At 41.7% G+C, this 26,832-nt stretch overlaps 1 pseudogene; it reads left to right on the top strand.

Annotated features, from left to right (window-relative positions):
• Positions 1-18,035: 18,035 nt before the first annotated feature.
• On the top strand, positions 18,036-18,139 carry LOC141124421 (U2 spliceosomal RNA; annotated as a pseudogene).
• Positions 18,140-26,832: the final 8,693 nt, after the last annotated feature.

The following is a 26,832-nucleotide window of genomic DNA, read 5'->3' as shown; positions in this document are numbered from 1 at the left end:
TTTGACCATTATTCATATATTGTATATTTATCCATTTACATCCAGTCTTTTGATAAACTCTATTAGCATTATTAATTTAATATCACTTTCACATCAATTTGTAATCCATAGAGAATTTATCCTTATCATTGTCATTTAATCCCCCAAGATACTGTTCCCTCCCCCCCCCTTCGTTTCGATTGGTCCAGATTGGTATTTGCTTCCCACATTTAGCTATTTAAGCTTCCTGGTTTGCTGTCCCCAATACACTTGATAAAGGAGCGCGCATGCTCGTTACGAGCTTCGCGCATGCTCAGGAACGCGTAGTGGACCCCAGCGAATCTGAACTACTGAGTGACGTCATCACGTCATCACCCATGTGACCTATTGGAACGCGGAAGTGACTATCTCACCTCACCGCACACACAGCCGGCGCTTCCGAGCGGAAGTCCGCGGCCATCCGCCCGGCACCCATCCAGCCCCACACCATTGGAGTTTTGACAAACACTGGGTTTAGTTCTCTATGGAAGCTGCAATTCGTCAGCCTTAATGTAAGTGTTTTTATATGCTTTTATTACTTTAATAAATCACTGATACTTAAGAGGCGCTTTCTTTTTGGATTTTTTTGAGGGTAAAGGTGATGGACTGGCCAAGCATGTCTCAAGACTCAAACCCTATTGAGCATCTGTGGGGCATCCTCAAACGGAAGGTGGAGGAGCGCAAGGTCTCTAACATCCACCAGCTCCGTGATGTCATCATGGAGGAGTGGAAGAGGACTCCAGTGACAACCTGTGAAGCTCTGGTGAACTTCATGCCCAAGAGGGTTAAGGTAGTGCTGGAAAATAATGGTGGCCACACAAAATATTGACACTTTGAACCCAATTTGGGCATTTTCACTTAGGGGTGTACTCACTTTTGTTGCCAGGGGTTTAGACATTAATGGCTGTGTGTTGAGTTATTTTGAGGGGACAGCAAATTTACTCTGTTATACATTGTAGCAAAGTGTCATTTTATCAGTGTTGTCACATGAAAAGATATAATAAAATGTTTACAAAAATGTGAGGGGTGTACTCACTTTTGTGACATACTGTATATAGTCACATATGAGGTATATACAGTATTTTATCTTTTGGAAATAACAAAAAAAAATCACACACACATGCAAGCACACATAATGCAACACACACACAGACACATAATGCACTAAAAAGAAATTGCATGGTGCTAGGCATCAAACAGGTGGGGTCTGCAATCAGCCATTCAGGGAAAGCAGATAATTGTGGTGTGGGAAGGACAATTAATTGGATCAGAGGAGTTAGGACACCCTCAGCCACTAAAGATAAGTAATTAAAGAGTTCTTCTTTAAAGTGTTACTAAACCCACAAAAGTAAAATCAGTCTGTATATGCAGTAAAGCATGCATGCTATACTCACTGTGGAACCTAAGGGGTTAATCCTCCATATTGTGTAAAAAGGCTGTTATCCTGTCTTCTCTGATATGCCCCTTCTTTCACTGTCCCCAATCGATCTCCTGATAACACAGAGGGGTTGATTTACTAAAGGCAAATCTACTTTGCACTACAAGTTCACTTGGAAGTGCCGTCGCTTTAGATCTGAGGGGAAGATGTGAAATGAGGGGAAGCTCTGCTGATTTTATCATCCAATCATGTATAAAAATGCTGTTTTTATATTTTCCTTGCATGTCCCCCTCAGATCCACAGTGACTGCACTTCCAAGTGCACTTGTAGTGCAAAGTGAATTTGCCTTTAGTAAATAAAACCCTTAGTCTATGAAGTCAGGCTGCACATGCTTAGTTTGGTGTGTATTGCTAGAGAGGTTTCTTTTTTTTTTCTTGGGAGAGTGCATGTGATCAGCACAGGACCAATCAGCACTGTCCAGACAGAGGGTCAGGGGTCTTGCAGCCTGATAGGACAGTCAGAAAACTCCTCCTACAAGCTTTAACCAGTGCTTGGCTGGACGCTGATAGAAGTCACAAGACTGTTCTAACCGCAGATGAGAAAAAGTATTTAGCAGTTTATATTTACTAAAATAATTGCCTTTGCATGTTCTGTGTACTGTGGGAGACCAGGTAAGGTAAATACAGGGTCCTGGGTTTAGTAACACTTGTCACTATTATGGTTGCTGTCTCCTGTCTGCCCTGACTGATGGTATCATCAGCTTTTACCATGTATGTCATTGTGTTACAACTGGAAAAAAAAAATCTACTGGGATGACACAATCCACAAGGTGCAATTCAGTGGTGTGGTGCTATGAGAATTGACCCTGCTCTCTAAGACCCCTTTCACACTGAAGCGCCGCTAAAACAGAGCTAAAGCTCCAGCCATTTTTGCGGTGCTTTAGCGGTGTTTTAGCTGCCCTTTTTTGCGCGTTAGCGGGCGTTTTTTTTAAGGTCACGTGACAACGTGACCTTAAAAAAAAGGAAAAAAGACCTGTTTTGCCTTAAAAGCACTTTGAAAGCACCGCCCATTAATTTCAATAGGCAGGGGCGTTTTGGAAGCGCTATTTATATCGCTCCCAAACCGCCCCAAAGGTGCCGCTTGCGAGACTTTTTCTAACTTCCCGCAAACGCACTGCCTGAGTGTGAAAGCACATGTAGTGGTCTCCCCGACTTACAAGGGCCTGATGTTGACCCCTTTAAGCTGAATGCAGCAATCTGTATCTTGTAGCAACTGCTGTCTCTTATGGCAACAACTTCTTGCACAATATCCTACTGTAGATCTTTCAGTTTAACTCACAGTAACCCACTATAGATCTTCCAGTTTAACTCACAGTATCCCACTGTAGATCCTTAAGCTCAGCTCGCCGTCTCTCTCACTAGACTTCTTGGACTCTCAACCACCCGCTGGATTCCCGAGCTTCAGCCACAGCTAACAGCTGTACTTCATCTTCAAGCTTTACTTACAGCTACCCGCCGTACTCCTTCAAGCTTTACTCACAGCTACCCGCTACCTTCTTAAATGAGTCTTAACCGAAGCTTTCCCACCATTCCACTGTCCCCGGCTAGTGAAGCATCTGCTCTGGTACTCCTTCAGAACTTCATCCCTTCCAAACTTGCCTCCGGTAACGGGAGTGGTTGTCCCTTTGTGGCAACTGCTTCACCTTTATCTCCGACACGATCAGGCTCCCCTCAGGCTCCACCCTTAATTGCATTATGCCACGCATGACCGCACCTTTAAAAATTAAAATTATATAGAATATTTATCTTTAGTGGATACTACACACCACTTTTCGACTGATTGACGGTCCTTCATGGTCACCGAGCTATAATACAATACGCCCTGATTGGGTAGCGTTATATGTGTTTTCATGTAATGTTTGTCCTGTTTGTTTTGTTATCCGCGGCCGCATTTGCACTATTGTTGTGTCATTTACAGTATTGATTTCCAGATGCGATTTTATATGTTAAGATGATTGAATAAAACTGATTTTATTTAAATAACCAAGACCAATGACTATATTGTTGCACATAGTAACCCCTTTCTAAACCCATTTCTATTGGGTTTGCTCCTTCCCCCAACTCCCCTCTCTTTTACAGTGATCAATATGGTTACAGCAACAATACCCTAATAGGTTAAGTACAACGTATGGGCACTTGTAATTTTTGTGACCCAGTACAGGTGACACTCACGCCCTCCCATCTCCCCATCCCCCCAACCCTTTCCCCCTCCCGACCTTTTTGATGCACGAGTTTTTGTGACTACTAGGGTCACTTCCAGTGAGTCCACCATTACAAATACTGTGAACCACTTAAACACATTTGTTTCAATTGATAGGGATATGGCATTTATGTTAGGTGAGGAGATTGATCAGGAAATAAGGACAGCTTTCCAGACTGACACGCCCCAAGCTATTCACCAAGGAGAAGAAATAAAAAATAAATTTAAAGAACACAAGAAGCTCCTGGTAAAACACTTAAATCGAAAGTGGGATGTGTCATCACTGGAAACCTATATAACCCACAGAATAGTACCAAGAGGCTTAAGAGAAAAGACGATTCCAGCAGAACATCTCCATACAGACAACTTTCTTCCTAAATGGAAAGAACTTTGTATCAACCATGGACTGGCGGTTATGCGATTAATAGTTGAGGAAGAGAATATCCAACTCAAAAGTATTCAAGAACAGATACAGGAAAGCGCCCGTGGTTTAAAGATCTTTAAAGACTGTGAGAAATTTGCCAAACAAAACGAAATTCTTAAAAAAGAAATTGAAAAAACACAGCTTAACTTAAAGATCACTAAACAGGGAAAATTTCGTTGTGACCTAGCCGATTTTGAAAAAGACGAGGTCTTTGATCTAACAGCACGCCGAGCACGCAGTAGATCACAGAGGCGAGGACCCCGCAGGCAATCCAGACCACCACGCAGTAAATCATATAGTGGGTCAGACGAGGACACGCCCAAAGCAGTCACTTTTTTAGAACAGGAGGGGGACGAGCAAACAAAAGAACGGAGTCCACCCCCACAAATCAAAAAAGGACCCAAGAATACAAAATCCAACAAGGCAGTCAGGGAACGAACATACACCAGAAGCCAAAAGAGACAGTAACCCAATCACATATAGGACAAGTAACCCCCAATGGGGGGGATATGAAGATAATTAACTTATCCGACATGGTACTCACCCCTGATCATCATATTAGCCTACTTCAAAAAGGTATGACCTTCTCTCCAGTTAATAATATGGACAAATTTATGGTCTTCAAGGACATTACCTTGTTCCTGAGGAAAGTCTTTTTGCGCTCCCTCTACGATAACAGCATAGCAACACCGGCAGCAACACTAGAAGTAGATGATCAAAGAGCACTAGAGATATTGAATTCTTTGTTGGAAGAAAATGAGGGACCACTAATGACAGCCGCCCCAATACGGAGACAAGCCAACTTAAGAATAAGGTCACAAAAAATGCCCCCCCCATCCAAGAACAGGTGGTTAAACCGACTTGGCCAGGGTTGACTGGACCAAACGATCACCAGACAACCTGACAGTAGGTGAAAGGGCAGCCCTGATGGATCTCAAAAAAAGACGCAACATCGTATTAAAGAAGAGTGACAAGGGGGGTAATGTGGTAATATTAAATCAACATGATTATGAGAGGGAAGCAAAGCGTTTGCTTAATGACACCACTACCTATGAAAGACTGGAAGGTAATCCTTTTCCAGTATTGGTCTTTGAATTAAATAGAAAACTACTGGAGGCAAAAGACGAGGGATTACTAACTAATCGTGAGTTCCAGCATCTCCTAGTGAGGGAGTTCAACGTACCCACCTTCTATATTATCCTAAAGGTCCATAAAAATTCAAAAAATTACCCCGGCCGACCAATTGTATCGGCCTGTCAGGGCCCTTTGGAAAGAGTGGGACGCTATTTGGACTCCCTGCTACAGGACATGGTGAAAAACTTGAAATCTTTCGTTCAGGATACAAGACATGTACTGGCTAAAATTACTGAAATTAATAAGACAACGCAGTTAGAAGGGAAATTTTTGGTTAGTGTTGACGTCGAGTCACTCTATACCTCAATACCCCATTCTAAGGGACTTCAGGCAGTTGAGTGGTTCCTAAAAGAAATGTATCCAGAGTCCGAACCACAGAATTAGTTTTTGGTTGAGCTCCTGGAGTTCACCCTGTCTAATAACTTTTTCCAGTTTTTGAGTTCATACTATCACCAAATAAGAGGTACTTCCATGGGTGCCGCGTGGGCACCGGCCTACGCGTACCTCCACTTGGGCCTTTGGGAGGAGGAGGATGTTTACCCTTTGCTGATGTACCGCAGCCACGTACATACGTGGCTGCGGTACATTGATGATGTCTTGATGATCTGGGGGGGCAGTCTTGACGATCTACATTTGTTCATGTATGAACTAAACATCAGTGATCGAGATATACGACTAACTTACAACTATGATCGGAAGAGACTGTCCTTTCTTGATCTACAGATTACAATTGAGGAAGGCCAACTTATTACCTGCACATTCCGTAAGGAAACGGCCGCCAATACGCTGCTGCAAGCAACAAGCCACCAACCCCATTGGTTAAAAAATGGGATACCAGTGGGACAGTTCCTTCGAATCAAAAGGAACTGTAGTAATGCAGCTGATTATAGACGGGAGAGCAGTGAACTTTACATGAGATTTGGAGAACGGGGGTACTCCCATAGGCAACTCAGAAGGGCAAGGAAGAAGGCAGCCATTAGGAGTAGGGAAAGCTTGCTATATGGAACAAAAACTACTGACGAGCTACCGACACAAACAAATGAACCCGTGCGGGTTATAACTGCCTTTGGGTCCCAGTGGAATAAAGTACATTCCATTCTTCAAAAACACTGGGGGATCCTGACCAATGCTCCGGAACTCGCCAAAATAGTTAGCACTTCGCCAAAGATGGTTGCTCGTCGAGCCCCCAGCTTGGGTGATATGCTGATTCAGTCTGAATTCGTTAAAGAACCAGACCCCTCTTGGCTATCTGAATACCCACGTACAAAGGGCATGTTCCCTTGCAATAAATGTCAAGTGTGCCCCTATGTCCATAGAACTTCCAATTTTACAGATGCATTAAATGAGAAGACTTATGAGATACGTGACCTTATTAACTGTTCAACGTCACGAGTAATCTATCTAATAACGTGCCCATGTCCCAAGATATACATAGACAAAACTAAAAGACCACTAAAAATACGCATTGGTGAGCACCTACGAGAAATCAACACAAAAGGAAAGATACCAGAAAAACCCCTGGCTAAACACTTTGCCCTGTGCCATGGAGGCTTTTCTGAGGGACTAACAGTCAAGGGGATTTATGCCCTGAAGCTACCCACCAGACGAGGCGACTTTGACCGCATACTTCTCCAAAATGAGAAGTGGTGGGTCTATAGGTTAAAGTCCCTCGTGCCAGTAGGCTTAAACACTGAGCTAAATCTACAAGTGTTTTTGGAACCCTAAATATAATGCACAGACCTTAAGCAGTAACATTAGTACCCTCACTTCATAAATATTGGTGCTATCTTTACTATTTACCTTTTAACACTTAGCCCAATTATGTTCATGAGGGACATGAAAATTAACATAATAAAGCTAAACAGAAATGAGTATTAGCCAAAGGAAAGATTAATAGGTATGATATGTCATAATTAACCCTTATGTTCCTCCTAAGTAATTTTAAATTAATTCAACTCATGAACTAATATACCTACTTAGAAGTAATACCATCTACTTTAATCTAATTTATTTGTGTGCTAATCTGTACCATTTTGCATGTAACACTGCTAATTAAGTGTTTCACCTTGTATTAAGGTTTATCCACGGTGCGTTGGTCTATCTCATCTCTGTCTACCTTTCTTTCACCTACACTTGCCATTTTGTTCCCTAGCCCCTATACTTACCATATAGAGGCACTTACTACGTGCTAGGATATACTTTAATAAGCAATATCCTAGCAGTTTTAAAATCAAGACAACAACAATGTTTACATTAGCTGATAGGCCGTTTGGAATAATCAGTTACTTTTGATTGGACAATATCCCTTCGAATGCTCCTAAAGATCTCTCATTGGCAGTAACCACCAGCAAAATACACAATAAGAAGGGTGTGTAGGTAACCGTCCAATGAACGTCCAAGATGAAGCTACGTCAGTGAACCACGGCGAAACGCGTTGACGTCACTACGCTGCCCAGTCTATGCGTTACGGGCATCGAGGAGAGTGCACGGCAGCCAATCGTAGCAGGGACTTTACGATCGCAGCGGGCTCCAAGAGCGGTGGATACCTGATGGATACTACACAGATATAGGAATTTCCCAGTTACTGGGATCGCCGCAGCTGAATCTTTTAGGAGCCACCTTCCCAGCACTGACGGTCTTTCCCAGCAGCCACCTAAAGGACTCCCAATGTGGGATATGGGATGCACTGGCACCCAAGCTTAGAGGATCACAGCACCCCGGAACATCGCAGCTATGATGTAGATGGTAACGTACAGCTATATCAATACGATTAAGTATCATAGCAACTTTATTGCAAGTAACAATACCACACTGTATAGCGCAACCATCTTTAATTACACCTACCAATAAGTGCTGATTGAAAACTTACGATCCTATCTTCTGTTTGATATTAGCCTGAATCAGGAATCTCCATACCTCTGATAAGGATTGACTAATGACTTACTAACTATTGCTCTGCTATTATTTATACTACAGGAGTAATTGTCTTTACCCTCCTTCATTAGATCCTGGAGTAATACTCAAATTTAAACCACAATCCAACAGATGTGAATAGGAATTGCAATCTTACCCTGGTTCAGCACAGGTGCCTCCCCTTCATTACACTCTCCACCCTTAATTGCATTATGCCACGCATGACCGCACCTTTAAAAATTTAAATTATATAGAATATTTATCTTTAGTGGATACTACACACCACTTTTCGACTGATTGGCGGTCCTTCATGGTCACCGAGGTATAATACAATACGCCCTGATTGGGTAGCTTTATATGTGTTTTCATGTAATGTTTGTCCTGTTTGTTTTGTTATCCGCAGCCGCATTTGCACTATTGTTGTGTCATTTACAGTATTGATTTCCAGATGCGATTTTATATGTTAAGATGATTGAATAAAACTGATTTTATTTAAATAACCAAGACCAATGACTATATTGTTGCACATAGTAACCCCTTTCTAAACCCATTTCTATTGGGTTTGCTCCTTCCCCCAACTCCCCTCTCTTTTACAGTGCCCTCAAGATGAGCCTCTAACACATGGGGTTCTGCCCCAGGCTCCAGGCTTAACCTTGGCTGCTCCTCCTTTGTGGAACCCTGAACTGCTGGATAGGCCTTAAGTGTACCTAGCAGCCAGCATGCCTCCTGGATAAGCCTCAGGCTTCAAGCCTAGCAACCAGGAGCTTCTCAACACACACCCACCCAGGCCGCAGCCTCGGGCGGGAAGAATCGTCGATCACCTGGCTCCTCCCAAATAAACAGCCTCAGCATACACAGCAATCAAAGAAACCCCTGCTGATTGGCTGAGACAACCTAGTTACCCATTACCTGAATTTATGATAATCCACCATTCTAATGCCAAAAGCAACAGTGCAACCTATTGATAGAAGAGAGAGACTACCCCAAACTCAGACTTAGGACAGGAATCAGTGGATCAACCTACCAAATAGCCATGCTAGTTACTACCTAGCACAACAAGATTTATTAGCAGCCTTGTTTAGGACCAGGGTTCTACACACACATTGCAATGCATGGGAGGCAGTTTTCAGGCGATTTTTAGAGGCTATTTCCAGGGCTAAAATGCTTGAAAACTGCCTCAGTGTGAAAGGGGTCTAAGATAAAGTGGACACTCGTCTTCTTAGTTACCACAGAGGTGGCAGCACAAAACACTATAAGAGAAATTTACTAAAACTCGGAATCTGGTGCAGCTGTGCATGGTAGCCAATCAGCTTCTAACTAACAGATTGCTCAATTAAGCTTTAACAATAAAACCTGGAAGCTGATTGGTTTCTGTGCAGAGGTGCACCTTATTTTACATGCTCCAGTTCTAGTAAATCCCCCCCTGTGGTTTTCCAATGATCTAATTACACTAATTATCACCCCTTTGGTGTTCTTATCCTCGGCTAAACATTGCAAGGATACGGCCGTGTAAGGACACACTAAAGAAGTTTAAATTATTTCAGCTTGAGCACTGAGAATATTACTATCATCTTTCTCTGTGCAGTGTAATTCCATTTTTTAATTATGTAGCTCTTTGGGTAGCCTCATAAACATTGGTGTATTTTAGTTTTTACTTGCTTTTCCTTTATTACTTATACTTTATGTGTGATGATACAATCTCACAGTGGGATTTGGAATGACTGCACATTCCATCGTCTTTGCAAAACAGAATTACCATTTTAATGTCCATGTGAATAAAATTTCAGTGTGAAATAAAGAACTCAACATTTTTCACCTCAACGAGGAATCCAGCTTCAGCAAAAGATGGAGCTGATGTCTCAGAATATCCTCTTAATATTCAAATATTTCCTCACCCTGAGCAATTTCCAGAATCATCAAATTACTTCTTTTTTTTTTTGCCCCCTCCTCAGATTTGGAAGTGATTATCCGTTCTATTATAGAAATAATATTACAGGATGATAAAGTGATATAGATTTCATTTTTCAGGGAGATTTCAGACTTGCCATGTTTAGTTTTTTTATTCTTATACTGATGGGTTCTAATAGCATTTCGTTGCAGTCCTTTCCAAGTTTATCAATCATATGGGATACTTTCTGCTAGACTTTTCAGACTGAAACATTTCTATTTAATTGAGAGCTGTGATTTGTTTCCACGCAGAGATGTGCTATAAATCTCATCATTTTGCTCCTAACCACAAAAGCAAATTCATATGTGTGTAGTCTGTTTGATATGTAATCATTACCAAGGCATTACACTTGAATTATTATATTCTCCAACTAGATATTACGTTTGTGGGGGAAAAAATGAGCCGCAGCTGGGAAGGTGTCAGAGAAAAAGCCTGACTTAAAAGAAAAGTAAGTCAGTCTATAGCCCCCAGGAGCACAGGTGATGTGCCTATGATTTCCAGTCATGTCAGCAGCACAACAACCTGCATCTACTCATTTATTTTTATGATAAGTTAGAGCTTCTTCACACCAATGCACATCATGCATGCGTTTGTGCAGTACTGTGCCATTTATGTGGAATGACACCCCAATGGCACCCCACCAGAGCGCACTTGTGCCGCAATGCACCACAACTCACTAAAATGCGGTATGCATTACTGCATCCTGGTGTGAATGTGCCCTTTGTGATTTTGAAGACTTACTTTGATTTTCCTAAACAGTAATGTGAAAAAATGGGAGTATCGCTAATCCATATTGTGTGTATATATTAGAAAATTGTGCAAGTATGCAAACAGTAAGTATAACACATTGACTGTGCAAAATAAAATAAAGTGCTAGGTGCAAACAGCAATAAATTAATATAAATACATTCCATAGATTGAAATCACTAATAAGTACATACAGTATCTCACAAAAGTGAGTGTACAGCTTGTATAACAGAGTAAATTTGCTGTCCCCTCAAAATAACTCAACACACAGCCATTAATGTCTAAACCGCTGGCAACAAAAGTGAGTACACCCCTAAGTGAAAATGTCCAAATTGGGCCCAAGGTGTGAATATTTTGTGTGGCCACCATTATTTTCCAGCACTGCCTTAACCCTCTTGGGCATGGAGTTCACCAGAGCTTCACAGGTTGCCACTGGAGTCCTCTTCCACTCCTGCATGACGACATCACAGAGCTGGTGGATGTTAAAGACCTTGAGCTCCTCCACCTTTTGTTTGAGGATGCCCCACAGATGTTTAATAAGGTTTAGGTCTGGAGACATGCTTGGCCAGTCCATCACCTTTACCCTCAGCTTCTTTAGCAAGGCAGTGGTAATCTTGGAGTTTGTTTGGGGTCGTTATCATTCTGGAATACTGCCCTGCGGCCCAGTCTCCGAAGGGAGGGGGTCATGCCCTGCTTCAGTAGGTCACAGTACATGTTGGCATTCATGGTTCCCTTAATGAACTGTAGCTCACCAATGCCAGCAGCACTTATGCAGCCCAAAGACTATGACACTCCCACCACAATGCTTGACTGTAGGCAAGACACACTTGTCTTTGTACTCTTCAACTGGTTGCCGCCACACAGGCTTGACACCATCTGAACCAAATAAGTTTATCTTGGTAGCAACAGACCACAGGACATGGTTCCAGTAATCCATGTCCTTAGTCTGCTTGTCTTAAGCAAACTGTTTGTGGGCTTTCTTGTGCATCATCTTTAGAAGAGACTTCCTTCTGGGACGAGGCCATGCAGACCAATTTAATGCAGTGTGCAGCAAATGGTCTGAGCACTGACAGGCTGACCCCCCACCCCTTCAACCTCTGCAGCAATGCTGGCAGCACTCATACATCTATTTCCCAAAGACAGCCTTTGGATATGACGCTGAACACATGCACTCAACTTCTTTGGTCGACCATGGCGGGGCCTGTTCTGAGTGGAACCTGTCCTGTTAAACCAATGTATGGTCTTGGCCGCCGTGCTGCAGTTCAGTTTCAGGATCTTGCCAATCTTCTTATAGCCTAGGCCATCTTTATGTAGAGCAACAATTCTTTTTTTAGATCCTCAGAAAGTTCTTTGCCATGAGGTGCCATATTGAACTTCCAGTGACCAGTATGAGAGAGTTAGATCCCATTAGGATAGGATAAGATCCCATTCACCCCTCAGACCTTATAACACTAACGAGTCACATGAGACCGGGGAGAGAAAATGGCTAATTGGGCCCAATTTGGAGATTTTCACTTAGGGGTGTACTCACTTTTGTTGCCAGTGGTTTAATGGCTGTGTGTTGAGTTATTTTGAGGGGACAGAAAATTTACACTGGTATACAAGCTATACACTCACTACTTTACATTGTAGCAAAGTGTCATTTCTTCAGTGTTGTCACATGAAAAGATATAATAAAATATTTTCAAAAATGTGAGGGGGTGTACTCACTTTTGTGAGATACTTTATCTCCAGATAAGACAGAGCCTTTGGAGTCACCCTGCACATGCTCAGTTTGATGTGTATTGCTAGAGAGTTTTTTTTTTTCTTGGGAGGGTGAATGTGAACAGCACAGGGCCAATTAGCGCTGTCCAGATAGAGGGTCAGGGGTCCTGCAGCCTTATAGGACAACCAGGGGATAATTAAAATTCCTCCTACAAACTTTAACCAGACACTGATAGAAGCCACATGACTGCTATATACTCATAGGTGTGCACAGCCTATTGCATTAGGGTGTGCACCCCAAAGCTCATATGTATGCATATACTGTATTTATAGGGCAATAGGGCAATGGACAGTGTCGGTAGAGCAGTGGACTGTGTCAGAAAGGCAGAGATTGGTGTCAGTAGTTTATTTTTATATATTTGTTTATTATTACTTTTTTAATTTTATAATTTTTTACAAAATTTTTTTTACAATTTTGTTATTACTTTTTTTACAATGTTTTTAGGAGCTCCATTGGGGGGCTTTGGTGAAAAATAATGGGTCTAAACAGACCCCTGATGTCTCACTTTTGAGACAGAGAAAGAGACTAAGGACAGATATCCCCAGTCCCTTTCTCTGCAGCCAAGAAGCAGGGGAAATGTGCCCAGCACAGGGTGATTAGGGTGTGCCCAGGCACACCTGGCACACCCTGTGCGCACGCCTATGTATATACTGCTAATGAAAAAAAGGTATTTAGCAGTTTATATTTACTAAAATGTTTGCATTTCCATGTTCTGTGTACTGTGAGAGACCAGATATAGTGAATGCAGGGTCCTGGGTTTAGTAACACTTTAAGATGTTAAAAAAAATATTTTTGTAAGGTAGAACTGGCCCCTCCATCCCCCTCTACAAAAAATAAATAAAATAAATTGTTCTTAACTTCATATTTCCAGGGCAATTAAATATTTTCTATTGTTGACTATAACAACCTGTGAAACTGTGATTGTAGGATGCTATGGTCATGAATATTTGAAGTCTCATTGTAGTATGTCATAATTTAAAATGGATTGAGAAGCACTGCTCTAATAAAATGAAGATTCCTCCTTCTAATAGGATCCATATGTTACCGCTGTATTCATATACACTTGTGGAACATTTTTCTATTCTATATAATCCTTACCCTCCAATAAATAATCTTATTCATATAACCTAGATTATAAAAGAATGACAAGTTTGCCTAAGTGTCACATGATCAAGGAATGATCCACTGACACTTCCTTACTGACTAGTAGTAGAATGAAAGGCATAATTCTCCTAAGAGAGGCCTGGTTGGATATAGTCTGAAATATTGCTTGTTTTCTATGTTCACAGAAGAGAGCAGTCCACCAAACGGAAACACCTGTTGAACACTCTTGTCTTACTTTAACATCAGTTAGTATTTTTTTTCTTTCTTATTGTTCGTTTCCCATGTTCAAGATTATATTTGTTCCCATGGCGTTTGTTAATCCTACAAATGTGTGAATCATCATATTTTATGGCTTCCTGCTACATTCGGGAGACTGACCATACTTCTTTGCTCGGAGCCTAGTGACATTTATGGAGCATACAGGATAGGCTTCCTGCGGGGAAACAAACTACGGCCAAAACCGATGAGTGAGAGGCAGTAAATATGTCCCGCAATGACACGCTATATGCTGTGCGCTGTACACATTGCCATCCAGCGTCTGCTAAAATGGAACAGTAAAGTTTTAGCTTGGGTTTAATGTAGATGATGTGAGCCAATGGCAGATTGATGCTGGGTTACTACAGATTTATTATATCTATGTATCATTTTCATTGGGGCATGCTTTGTCGGCTGTAAGGCAGAAAAATGCCAGTTTTATTGTGCATTAGTATGTCATGCACACAACACCTGATCTCAAAATGTACTGCAGACAAAATGTGAAATAGTTTGCTTTCTCTCTAGCTGCTTATCCATTCAGGGTACAATAATGGTTCCAGTGTTAGTAATCAGGGGAAAACTGGGGTGGTGGGTGCGGGAAGGTGGACATTTGCCCCACATGACAGAACTAACAGGAGATGTTGCCTGTGTCCAGTGCTGGGACAAGGTCATCTAGAGCTCATGGCGAACATGGCAAACTGCAACCCCCCCCCCAACATTTATGAGCATTATGTGTCAGCAGAAATCACTCCACAAAAATATACTGAGCACTAATCTGCATGCTTACCCCCTAGGCACAAATCCCCTTTCCTCCCAGTACAAATCCCCCCTCCTGCTGCAATCCCCTCTCAGGAAAGGGTCCGTCCGCTGGTAAGATCTATCACTTGGCGTGCAGTACTGAGGTCCACCAGCGGGTGTCTCCTCGCAGTTTGGAACTGTCAGTGGAATCTTTCCCGGCTGGTGTTATGTCATCATTGGGCCGCAGTACTGACGCCCACCAGCGGATGGATCCTGGCAGTATGGAGCAAACAACACTCCCTGCGCTCAGGTTTTGCATGAAGACAATTATTGGCAGTCCCATAAATACCCGGCAAGCCCTCACATGCTTGCCTTGGTATCTCTCTCCTTGAGCCCTGACCTTGTTCGCCTGTTACCCGATCCTGAGCCTGCATCTGACCTGCTTATTCCGTGCTTATTCTGGCCCGGTCCCTCCTGTGTTCCTGTACCCTTTCCTTTACCCTTCAGCCTGATCCATCCCCTCCCTGTCCTGTTGGTCCCTCATCTTCTGATCTCCCCGTGTATGACCTTGGCCTGGCTAATGTTTATGTTTCTGGAACATCCCTTGTCCTTCTGCTAATCTGCTGTGTATGACCCTGGTCTGGCTGACATCTGTGATTCTGGTACTGCCCCTTGCTGTATATACTGTTGTTGTTGGTGGGTTTGTTGGGTTGGTTGTGCACTGTTTGTATTTTCTTATTTATCACCTATCTTAATAAATATCATTATTATTCACTTTTCATGCATTTTTGGTTATCTCTGTGCAGTCCACACAGTCTGGTCTACTAATTCTCCTGACATCCCCCTTCTCAACACCATATTTGTCCTCCCATCCCCCAAATCCCCCAAGCTCAAATTCCCCCCCCCCCCCCCCCATACACAAAAATTCACCCTTCCTAGCACAAATCATCTACCCTTAAAATTTCTCTTCCTAGTACACATCTCCCCCTACTTCAAATCTCCCCCTCCCATCACAAATTCCCTCCAAATCCCCCCTCCTAGCAAACCCCCCCATCCCTCTCCCCTACACAAATCCACTGAACACCTCCCCCCCCCCACAAATTCCCCCTCCTAGAATAATACTTAACCCCTGTTGCACCCCAAATTCCCCCTTCCAACACAAATCCCCTCCCCTTGTGGCACCCCCCACCTTACATGATACCACAGTGCCTAGGGCAGCCTCCTGCCCACCCTTTGTCCCTGGCCTGCTGGTATCTCTAAGTGGAGATACTTTACCATTCATAGCCGAAGTTCTAGTCAGTGACATGTACTGGGCATTAAAGTGGATGTAAACCCCATTCATGAAATCTGACCTGGGCATATGGTGGAGTGATTATGCTCTATGGAGGGAGAGGGGGGCACTTGTACTCAATAAGGTTAGGATGGGGGTGGCTATTGGTGTTAAGGGAGAACCATTGCTGTTCATTTTACTTACTTATCCACATTCTGTGTCCCGTGCTGCTGCCTCCCCTGCTAGAACTATAGTGCTCATGTTGGGCAGGAGATCACTCCGTCCGAAAAAGCAGCAAAGAAACCGCAGCCGTGCACAGGAATAAGTGTTCCAGCATGTGGCCAGCAGCAGGACACTGTCCAGATCTGCGGGGCTCCAGGATTCTGTGAAATTCACAAGAAAGTCCTGTGGAACCCAGAACTGTTGGAATTAATGGGTTCTAGAACTTGACGTAAGTTTACAAAAAATTATTTTTCCTTCTGTATAAGGGGAAACTCACATGGCTGTAAGACAACACTTTGCATAATAACTAGATAGATCACACATTCACCATAACTGTAACTTGGCTTATTTAAATCAGAATGCAACGTTCTACCTTAACAAGGTGTACCACATTTATTTAGGATCACAATATATTTTACATATGATTTTTTAACATGTTATGCATTTTTTGGTGTTACGGTTCAAAGTTATTGTACAGGAAAAACGTTTCTTAAATAATACGAAAAATGTAGTAATAATGGTTCATTTCCAATGCCAAAATCTCAGCACTTTCTTCTGTTGTTCCTGCACTTGACAAATGAGCATTGTCATTTCTGCATTGCCTGAGGAGCAGAGAAACTGTAGTGTAAGCTGCTTTGGACGTTTCCTGAATCCTCGCTGATGAATACAGAGAGTGCTATAAAACTTAACACAGGGAAAACAAGCAACATTCCTATTACCAAACCCCTCTGTCTGTTCATCACATTTACTAATCCTAAAACCTACTGGAAGGATCTGCTCTGTGTCTTACTAAATTTACATCTTGATTTGATTTACACTTAATAGTCTTACAACAGACCATCCCCTTAATGTCAATGTGTTTGACTACACGTTGTCAATGAGAAATGTTATGAAAATTTGTTAGCGCTTGATGTTTTCATGATGCAAAACTGATTAGCAAATAATATGTCATATGGTATCTCTCCCCGTGTCACTGGCGCAGTAAATGATTTTGAAAAGAAGCATGTGTCTGCGTTATTGAGCAAAATCAAAGAATCGCCTTCATGGTGTAAAAAATCAAACTGCAATTCTTGCTGGCACAGAGTAGATTTTATTGTATTTGACAGCGAACAATTCCTATATAAATTATCATACACAGTTTTCTGTATTTATATTTGGCAACTCTGTGTCAAGTTAATGTTATTTGTCTTGTGAATAATACCAAATAAAAGGTTATTTTCCTCTGTTACAACAGCATATGACATTGATCATTTTGTTTTGTATATTGTACTGCTTTGATTCTCTATTAAGAAAAGTGTGGATGATTTAATCCCAAATTGCATTTATGTTGAAAAAAATGCAGATTAACCATCGAAGTCATCCACTAAACATATTTATTGATGATATGACATTGATAAACTATTTAAAGCTGAACTCCAGTAAAAAAAAAAAAAAAAAAAAGAAAAGAAATGGGGCACACAGCACCAGCACACAGCACCCATCTCAAAAGTTACAAAGTTACCACTAATAAAGTGTCTGCTGACTGTCAGTTAATGTAAAAATCTGCCCTCCAATGACACTCCAGATGCTCCTCACAGCAGTGATCCTCTGGCACTGCGTGGATTAATAGCAATGGCTCTGATTGTAGTTGTGCTGATTGCCATCCCCTTCCTGTCTCCTCATCTATTCACAAAACTTCTAACATTCCTCTCCCAGAATGCAGGGTGTTCTGTTAAGGCATGGGCGATCCTGTCATTAACGTCAGCTTTAAAGTTTCCCTGTGTGCACCTGCTTATGTAGCTTTAGGTTGAGTGGGAAGGTTTGGAGTGTCAGTCCAGTTTTAAATTATCTTTGTGTTGTATTGATTTCTTATCTTTTTTAATTTTCTCTGGCCTTTTGGCTAAGATCAAGTGTAGTATCTGTTCTTATCAGTTTCCAGAGAAGGCGCTGTGCTACTCTCGTAGTGGAGAGCCAGCAAATCCAATGGTGTTATAGTGCCTGGAAGGACGGTTTCAGCAGGGACTACGCTGAGCTGCCCGACAGATACTGGGGATCGGCCTATGGTTGAGTCTGAGCCGTCTGAAAGAGTGTTCCTGGTGAGGATGGGTGCTGCATCCGGGTCTGGCCAGAGGGTCGGGTCCCTGGCCTTCTGGCCTAGATTGTGGCAGCTCTAGCTATGGACAGTTTTTCAGGAGAGAACATCGGCTCCTCTCTAGCAGGGGGGGAGCAGCGGTTTGTATTCCCCGAGTGTAATTAGGAAGGAGTGATGGGAGCGACGGTGGGGCCTGATGGTAAAGGGCTCTCACCAAGCTCCCTTAACTTCATGCCTTTCTGCCTGGAGTGGAGGCTGCTGTGGTCTGGGTCATTGCTCAGGGTTGGTCCTGAAAGCCTATGGAGTATGTGCCCCTGTAGTGGCAGTCCAGGGGTGCCATAAGATCACAGTGAGTGAGGGTCACTGTTGATGTTTGGCACCATGGTCACTGCACCATAGAACACGCTTTTTTAGCACCTGCCTTTTGGGCCGGGCCTTTTGGCTGGGACCAGAGGAATTTTTTATTCCTGGCCGGAGGGCCTGGTCATTGTTTCACACAATGGCCACCTTTTTCACTCTCCTCTCCACTTATTCCTTCCCCACTTTATTTTATTTATTGCCTGTGTTTGTCACTTTTTGTATTTTTGTGTTGTACACGGTTTGTTGCACTGTATGATGAGTAGGGTTGCAGGTCCTCGGGCCTGCCCTGAAAGTCTTAGGAAGGGGTGGACGTGGCCTTTTGGCTTGGTTTGCCCTCTCTCATGGGGTCTCCCTTCGGGGGAGCCCCACCTAGTACTTGGGTGGGTCTGTTTCAGCAGGCCCTCCAGAGAACGGGGTCCGTCTGGTTTCAGCCAGATGGACCAAGTGTAAGTACCCTTTTCCCCATCTGGAGCCTAACGCCCCAGGGGATTCAAGGCAAGGCCCTCTGATTTTAGAGGGCTTATGTACCCGTTGCACTTTTTTGTGTTTCTCTCTTTATGTATGTGCACATTTTTTTGGCACCGGGTGAAGTTTTTGGGTGTGTTTGCACGCCATGGGGTTTAAAAAAAAATAAATAAAAACTGGTTACTAACCAGTAGCAGAGAAAATTGAAAAAGATAAGAAGGTTACCTGAACAGGAAGACAGGAGAAATCTCCCTACCAGGAACACAGACAGCAACAACCTTTTAAAGGTTCAAACTTCACACACAATGTCTCCTCTCTTATCCATTACTCTAAAATAAAAAGTGAGGACACTTTTCCCTAAATGAGACGAAAACAATAAAATGTCTAACCACCCTACACTTTTTCTAAACTGAAAAAAAGCTTTGATTGGGGTTGATCATATAATTATAGATGACCCCAGAGGAGTCTTTAAGGTCAGGGAACCATAGGAATGGACCATGGCTCCAGACCTGTTTAGCAACCTGGGGCTAACTATATGTGTTGCACAAAGTGCCAAGGGGAATGCTCAAGCATTCATGCCCTGAAGCAACATTACAGGCCACCCCCATGGCATGGGGTCAAGGTAAGAATCCTAAGGTTTTACCAAGGTTGCATTAGAAGGCAGTGAATAATTGATTGAATAATTAAATACAAATTAATAAACTAGTTGAGCTAAGAGTGATTTATCCATAAAGGAGAAGAAGTCCATCACCTATAACCCAGGGTCTATACTCAGCCAGTGTCCTGTACTGTATAATTAGGATAATCTTGTTCCCTTGCTGATGATAGAAGTGAAGGAAATGTCATCAGCACACCAAGGATTCCTCAAAATGGTGCAAAGATTTATTTTCGTGATCACATGATAAACATAGAGCAACATTTCGGAGCCACGCAGGGCCCCTTTGTCAGGCAATGTATTATCATGTGACCATGAAAATAAAGCTTTAGACCGTTGTGAGGAATCCTTGGTGTGCTGATGACATTTTCTTCACGTTGATCATCCACGGTTTCCAGCCTATGGTCATTACAGCACCCAGCAATACTAAATAGCCATTTTCTTGAATGTGTGCATAGGGAATATTGCGTTTGGACTTGCTGATGATAGAGGCTGTTTGTGTGTTTTGAGCTGCTCCTGCTGAAATATGCAAAAGCTGGCTTACTGGTGTTTGAGAGTTAACCTATGGTGAAATGTTTTCACAGTTTCAACAAGAGCTACTGTACTTTGTAGTCAACCTGAAAGCAAGAAATATTTGTCAGTCCTAAAAGTCGCAGAAGACTTTGCTACTTAATTTGCTTATTGCTTAAGTAGAGAGAGTAAGAAAACAGGATACGTTTATTTATTCATTTATATTATTTTATTATAAGTTTACATATTATTTGGCTAGAGACAGTAAGAAAACTGGAAAGACAAGCTTAAAATGTCTGTTATACATTTGCAAATCACTTGGCCTTGAAATGTAAAAAGAAAAAAGGAGAAATGCATTTGTTTACATTATAAATTTGCCTTTGCTCAGTTACTGTCAAGTTACACATTTATACAGTAATGAGTTCAGATTAACCTGCGTTCACCTAGTTTTAACCATGGCAGGTGGATGAGTGTTTGTTTATTTAAATGAGAATTTCAGACTAAAAACCCTTATTTGGTGTGTTGCACATGGTGGTGAGCAAGTGATAAAATCATTGATTTGCCAATCATTCATAGTTCACTAAATAAGCCCCTTAGTATCCGAAGCCTAGGCTTTCTTCATAGCCCAATTAAACCTTCAGTTTGAATCAGCTAAACACATGCATCAAAACAAAAGCTTTGCAGAATCTTACAGCATTTTGTGTCTAAAGCTGCTACAGTCTGAGTAGAAAAGCCTTTTCCCTGCAGCAGCTGTGTGTGGGGAAGCAGTGGTCTCTGTGCAGAGGTCTGACCCGTTAATTGTATTCATTGATGATCTCTCCTTGATAGACTATTTAAAGTTGAATTCCAATAAAAATAGTTTGGACATGCAGCATCAGTCTCATATGTTACTTGTACTAAACTGTACCTCACTTTCTACTGGCTTCCAGTTACTGTAAGAAATTACTCCCTCCAATGATGGAGGATCGGATACTTCTCACAGCAGTGATCTTCTCTTGTGTGATTTTCCTTCTAAATCTGCTACAGTCCAAGTAGAAAAGCATATCTTCTGCAGCAGCTGCGATGTGGGACTCCTTTCTGTGGGGAAGCAGTGGTCTCTGTGCAGAGGTTTGACACACACGCTTCTGAGTCAGACCTGCAGCTCTCCAATCAGTAAAGCTCAAGCTCCCCACTGATTGGAGTGGTCTGGCTCTGACTCAGCAGGGGATGTGTTAGAGATCACCGCTTCCCTACAAAGAACAAGGGTCTTTCTGTGTATGTTTTTAATAATAGAATCACTCCAATGCCACATCTATATATATATATATATATATATATATATATATATATATATAATGAGAAGAAAGTTAAGCCGGACTTTAAAGGCAAGTTTGGATACAAGATAATAAAAAACATATATTTTTATTTATAAAAAAAGTTGCTAAAAGCGTATAAAGTCTATATCAATAAAAACGTGTATACACATATACAACAAGGCAAGAATCATCCACCAGTTTTATGTTTGGGTAAGTGAATACGTTTCTGTGTGCCAACGTGTTTCACTTGCCCACTTCCTCAGGACACACAGTTGGATTGAAACAGGATTCACTTGCCTGGAGGAGGGAGCATACATTGAGGAAGAGTTCTCGGGGTGGGCAATGGGGCAAAAAGAGAGTCTATCATATCAGGCCCAGCAGTTGGTGTGCATGGAATAAACAAAGTGATGTATTCACTTGTATGCCTATCATAGCTGTTAAGATTGATCCAAGGTCAAATAAACAGGTCACATGGCTCCAAACTGAACAGGGAGGGCAGATAATAACATGTTCCAATTTCATATACAGCACCAACATTTTAAATAAGTAATGGGTGCTGGGGAGATTCCAGGTAAGGTCTTAAAGTGAAGGGGAAATCCTTCCTAAAAGAAGTATCCAATCTAGTTACCCTCTGGTTACCAAGCCTGCCACTACCCACAGGAGCTCCTGTGGGTAGTGGCAGGCTTGGTAACTAGAGGATATGTCAGGGAATAGATACTTCTAGGAAGGATTTCCCCTTTCACATTAAGACCTTACCTGGACTATCCCCAGTACCCATTATTTAGTTAAACGTTGGTGCTGTATATGAAATTGGAACATGTTATGATTTGCCCTCCATGTCTATCTTGGAGCCATGTGACCTGTTTAAAGGTATTTGACCGTGCATCCATCTTAACAGCTATGATAGGCATACAAGTGAATACATCACTTTGTTTATTCCATTCACACCAACTGTTGGGCCTGATATGATCGACTCTCCTTTTGCCCCATTGCCTGCCCAGAGAGCTCTTCCTCAATGTGTGCTCCCTCTTCCAGGGAAGTGAATCCTGTTTCTGTCCAACTGTGTGTCCTGAGGAAGCGGACAAGTGAAACAGGTTGGCACACAGAAACCTATTCACTTACCCAAACATAAAACTGATGGATGATTCTTGCCTTGTTGTATATGTGTACACACATTTTTATTGATATATGACTTTATATGCTTTTAACGAATGTTGTTATATATAAAAATATATGTTTTTTATTATCTTATGTCCAAACTTGCCTTTAAAGTCTGGCTTAACCCTCTTCTTTTTATATCTATCAGTCTTTCTATATAGTATTCTGGCATAACACATGCTTTTCTACTCAGGCTGCGGTTGCTTTTTAAATAAAACAAATTGTAAGATTTTGCACGCATTTTGTTTTGATACACTTGGAATTTATGTAGCTACTCGTGTAAACTGAGAGCTCATTTGGGCTTTAAATGCAACTCGATGATCATCTATACTATTACCGTTAGCTTTGGACCTCTCCATTATGTGATTCATCCTCCTCAGTGTACATTCACCTTCCAAAAAATACATTAGTGCGCATCAGCAAGAAAGAATTTTCCCACAGTTACAGATTCTGATAAGATGCATTATTTTCATGTTACCAAAATTTATAAAACAAGCCCTCGTCAGTTAAATTATTTTGTGGTTGCCCCAATTTATCATTTCACAAACTTGTAAAAGTACAGTATATCTCTTCACCACACACAGACGTTGTGGTTATCCTTACTGTTAAATCTGTCTCCAGTGGGGATTTTAATAAGCATATTTATCTGAAAAGGTCAGCTTGCTTACATATTTTATTAGATAACTGTTTATCTCTGCTATGTCCACATCTTGGATACATTTTTCTTAAATAAATTCTTAAAACTCTGGAAGTTGTAGTCAGCTGTTACAGCAAACTGATAAAGTTAACCATGGAAGAGTGAGCTTCAGGAAAGGGCAGTCAGTCATTTAATGTGGCAAAAATGCCCATATACTGTACTAGAAAATGGCAATAACTTTTTATCGATCAGTCAAGTACATTAAAAAGGAGTTCTCAGCCTTCTTGAGAAAATAGGCCACTACCTACTTCATCAGACTGTTAAAATCATCATTATCACCAATCATAATAGATACCACTATGACTTCAAAAGATGTCAATAGCTTGGTTTTGCCTTAAATATGAGTAGCTAGGTACAGAACAGCTAAAAGGAAATTATAGCTGTCCATAATTTAGTTGTTAATTTGTTTCTCACAACCACACATTATAAAGATTTTTGAAAAATAAGAACAAGAGTGATAAAGCTATAAGAAAAAAGGAAACTTTCTCCGAGATCTAATGATTATAAGTTAGACCTGTATATAGATAGTATGACAAATGACAATAAAAGCATCAAGAGCACATCTAGTCTGAAAACCATTAACTCGTGAATGGAGCCATAAGCGTAAAACAAAATATGCAGTCCATGAGAAATATGAGATGTGGCTTGCATTTTCATGTTGCAGGATGAACAGTATTTTCAGGAATATTTTCAGTCTGTACCTGAGTCTATTAGTAGGTACAACTTAAAATTGACTGAGTCCATATATAGAACCATAAACACCAAGTTTGCTGTTGAGTTTTGTATCAGTAGCGCTACCCCTTAAGGAGCCGCTGAATTTTTGGGTTCAGCTATAGTCTACACAGCCAGGCAACACGCATTTTCCAACTTGCATCCAAAGTCAGTAACCAGTCCATGAGCTTGTTTTTGTTGTTTTATTTGGGGTAAACAACTTGGATAGGGTCTAGGGGTATATAGGATGCCCAACTTGACTTGAAAAAAAAACTTTAAGGACAAAACTTCCTATTTCTGTACAAAAGAATATACAAAGATGGATCCTGGACTTTCTACTTACTCCGGAGTGGCTTCTTTCCTTTAACGGATCAGTAACCCTTTAAATGAGCCTCTTCAGACCCCTTCTAGAAACTACCAGCCCACCTGGCTGCCTTGAAGAGTATCCTAGAGCATAGGATTCCAGAACAGACTTGAAACACTGTCCCAGTTAAAACTGGTTGGGTATAGCACTTATCAGTCTTCTCCCTTGTAGGCCCTGGGGGTATAGAGGTACTCACACTGTCCTTGTCCTGTAGCTGTAGGTGAAATTGCTTTCTGGCCTTTTGCTGGGCTTGTTTCTTTCCTGGCTAACAGGCTGTCCTTCCCGCAGCACTTCAACACTCCACCTTCCACCCGACTCCCCAGCTGGCCAGTCTCCACAATTTTTATGGGCTGGTTCAGCCACCCTACCAGGCCTTCTGCCTGGGGATTGACCAGATTCCCATAAATATTCAGATCCCTGTCTCTATTCTCCGCCCACTAGCTTCTAGAAGTTTCCATGAAACCTCCAGAGCCAGGGGGAGGCAATAGAGGACTGGTCTGCAGAGTCTTCCAGCCTGACCTGCATCTGAACCCTGATCCAATTAACAGACTCATGCAGCTACTATGAGTCAAGTAAATTTTCCTACTCCTATTCCAGCACTAGAGGCTGCTACATATCTATCATGCATTTGTGCAGTTAGACTCTCCATTGGCATATTATGGCACATTTCTCTAGCTCACTCAGCTATACATGGGTGTACACTGGGTTTTGAATGATTCAGAATTACCACACGGGAGAACTATTTGGAGAAAGAACTGCAGAAGCCCATTCTTAATACAAACAAAATAGATTTGGGAGAAATTTGAGGGATTTGCAGGATTTTACAAGAGGTGACTTCGTGGAATATAAAAAAGACATCCTTCCACAAAAGCTTAATGTGAGGACAATTTCACCATATATCACACATAGTGACCTCCTCCCCTTCACACCTCCAACAGGTATCTGGTATGGAGTAAATCAGTTTATGTAATGAAGAACACCTTTCTCTGAGCCGAAGAACCTAGAGTAAGTTCATATGTGAGAATAAAGGATTTGAACAGATTCAGTAAGCACAGTTCAGTTCATGCTCACATTTGGCCTGATGGGAGAATTCTGTGAGTAGTAAGCTATACAACAATAAGCTTACATGAGCTGGCCCATCTAATTGTTGTCATAGCATCTCCAAAGGGGTCAGTCAAAGAGGCTTTGTGACACAGTGCAAAGTAGAAGTCATGAAGTTGACAGTAATGCAGCCAATGGCTTCCTATGGACAAGGGCTGAGATAAATCTAGGACATCTAGGGAATCTAGAGTTTTTTCCAGCCTACAAAGCAGAACGTATAGGGAGTCCTGCAGGAATAGTATATTATATTCAATGCCTGGGAGAAGTCAGGATACCTTGTAATTTAAATCACAAAGGTAAAAAGACACAAAAGAGTAGAATATTATTTTCCCTATAAAATGGCCTGCAATATGCCAGTTCAAAAGGCCATTTAATTGATTCTTGCCCTGGACCTCAGCTTATCTAAAACTGGCCCTGCTTTTGCCTTTCCTTTCACTGCAGCAGACTGGAAGAAGGGAGGGCACCAATGGAATTTAACCAGGCATTTTGATTCAAAATGAGTTGTTGACTTGTCTGTTGGCTCCTGCCTCCTCACTGTCCTATCAGCAGGTTGTAGGTAATAAGGTGACACCACTGTTATCCTTAAAGTGGTACTGAAGCCAAAATCAAAATTGACATTTATGATACAGTCTGTCACTTGCATTAATAAACCAGTCCCCTCTGTAACTTTTTTTTTCCCTGATGGCCCTGCTGTTATTTTTCAACTTCCTTTAACAGGCCGGGCTATGCAACAAAAGTGAAAGTTAGAGGGTTGAGACAAACCACATAACACTGATAGGGTTACTTACCATGGCCGGCTTTTATTCATTTAGTTAAAACCTTTAGCCCAAAAGAAAAACAAAAACTATTTGTGTAGCTGCTTAAAAAGCATACCTGGAATTTAATTTCTTAATTTGTTTGGGCTTTAATTTGTTAGTCACTATGTAAAGTCTTATTACATTTAACCTTGGACAAACAAAGTTGTTGACCAAGGGTGTCTCCATTGCTCCTCCATTGATAAAGGAGCAACCTCAAGACAGGAAGTGTAATACTGGCCGGATCACCAGGTGAAAAAAAAGGGAAAAACAACTAAAAACAAATGCAGCCACATTCAATTTCTGGGTTTAGATATACTTTAACTCTAACAAAGAAAAAGGTGACACCTTACTGGCTGGCAGAGAGGATAAATCACAGAAGTAGCTGGACAGAATTACAAATCCCTTTGCAGATAAGCTAGTTCCCATATGTCTACCTCACATACACTTCTTATATAGCTATTACTATAGCTCTA

This window comes from Aquarana catesbeiana, linkage group LG01 (assembly GCF_042186555.1).
Source record: "Aquarana catesbeiana isolate 2022-GZ linkage group LG01, ASM4218655v1, whole genome shotgun sequence".
Lineage (NCBI taxonomy): Eukaryota > Metazoa > Chordata > Amphibia > Anura > Ranidae > Aquarana > Aquarana catesbeiana.
This window is presented reverse-complemented; position numbering and strand designations above follow the sequence as displayed.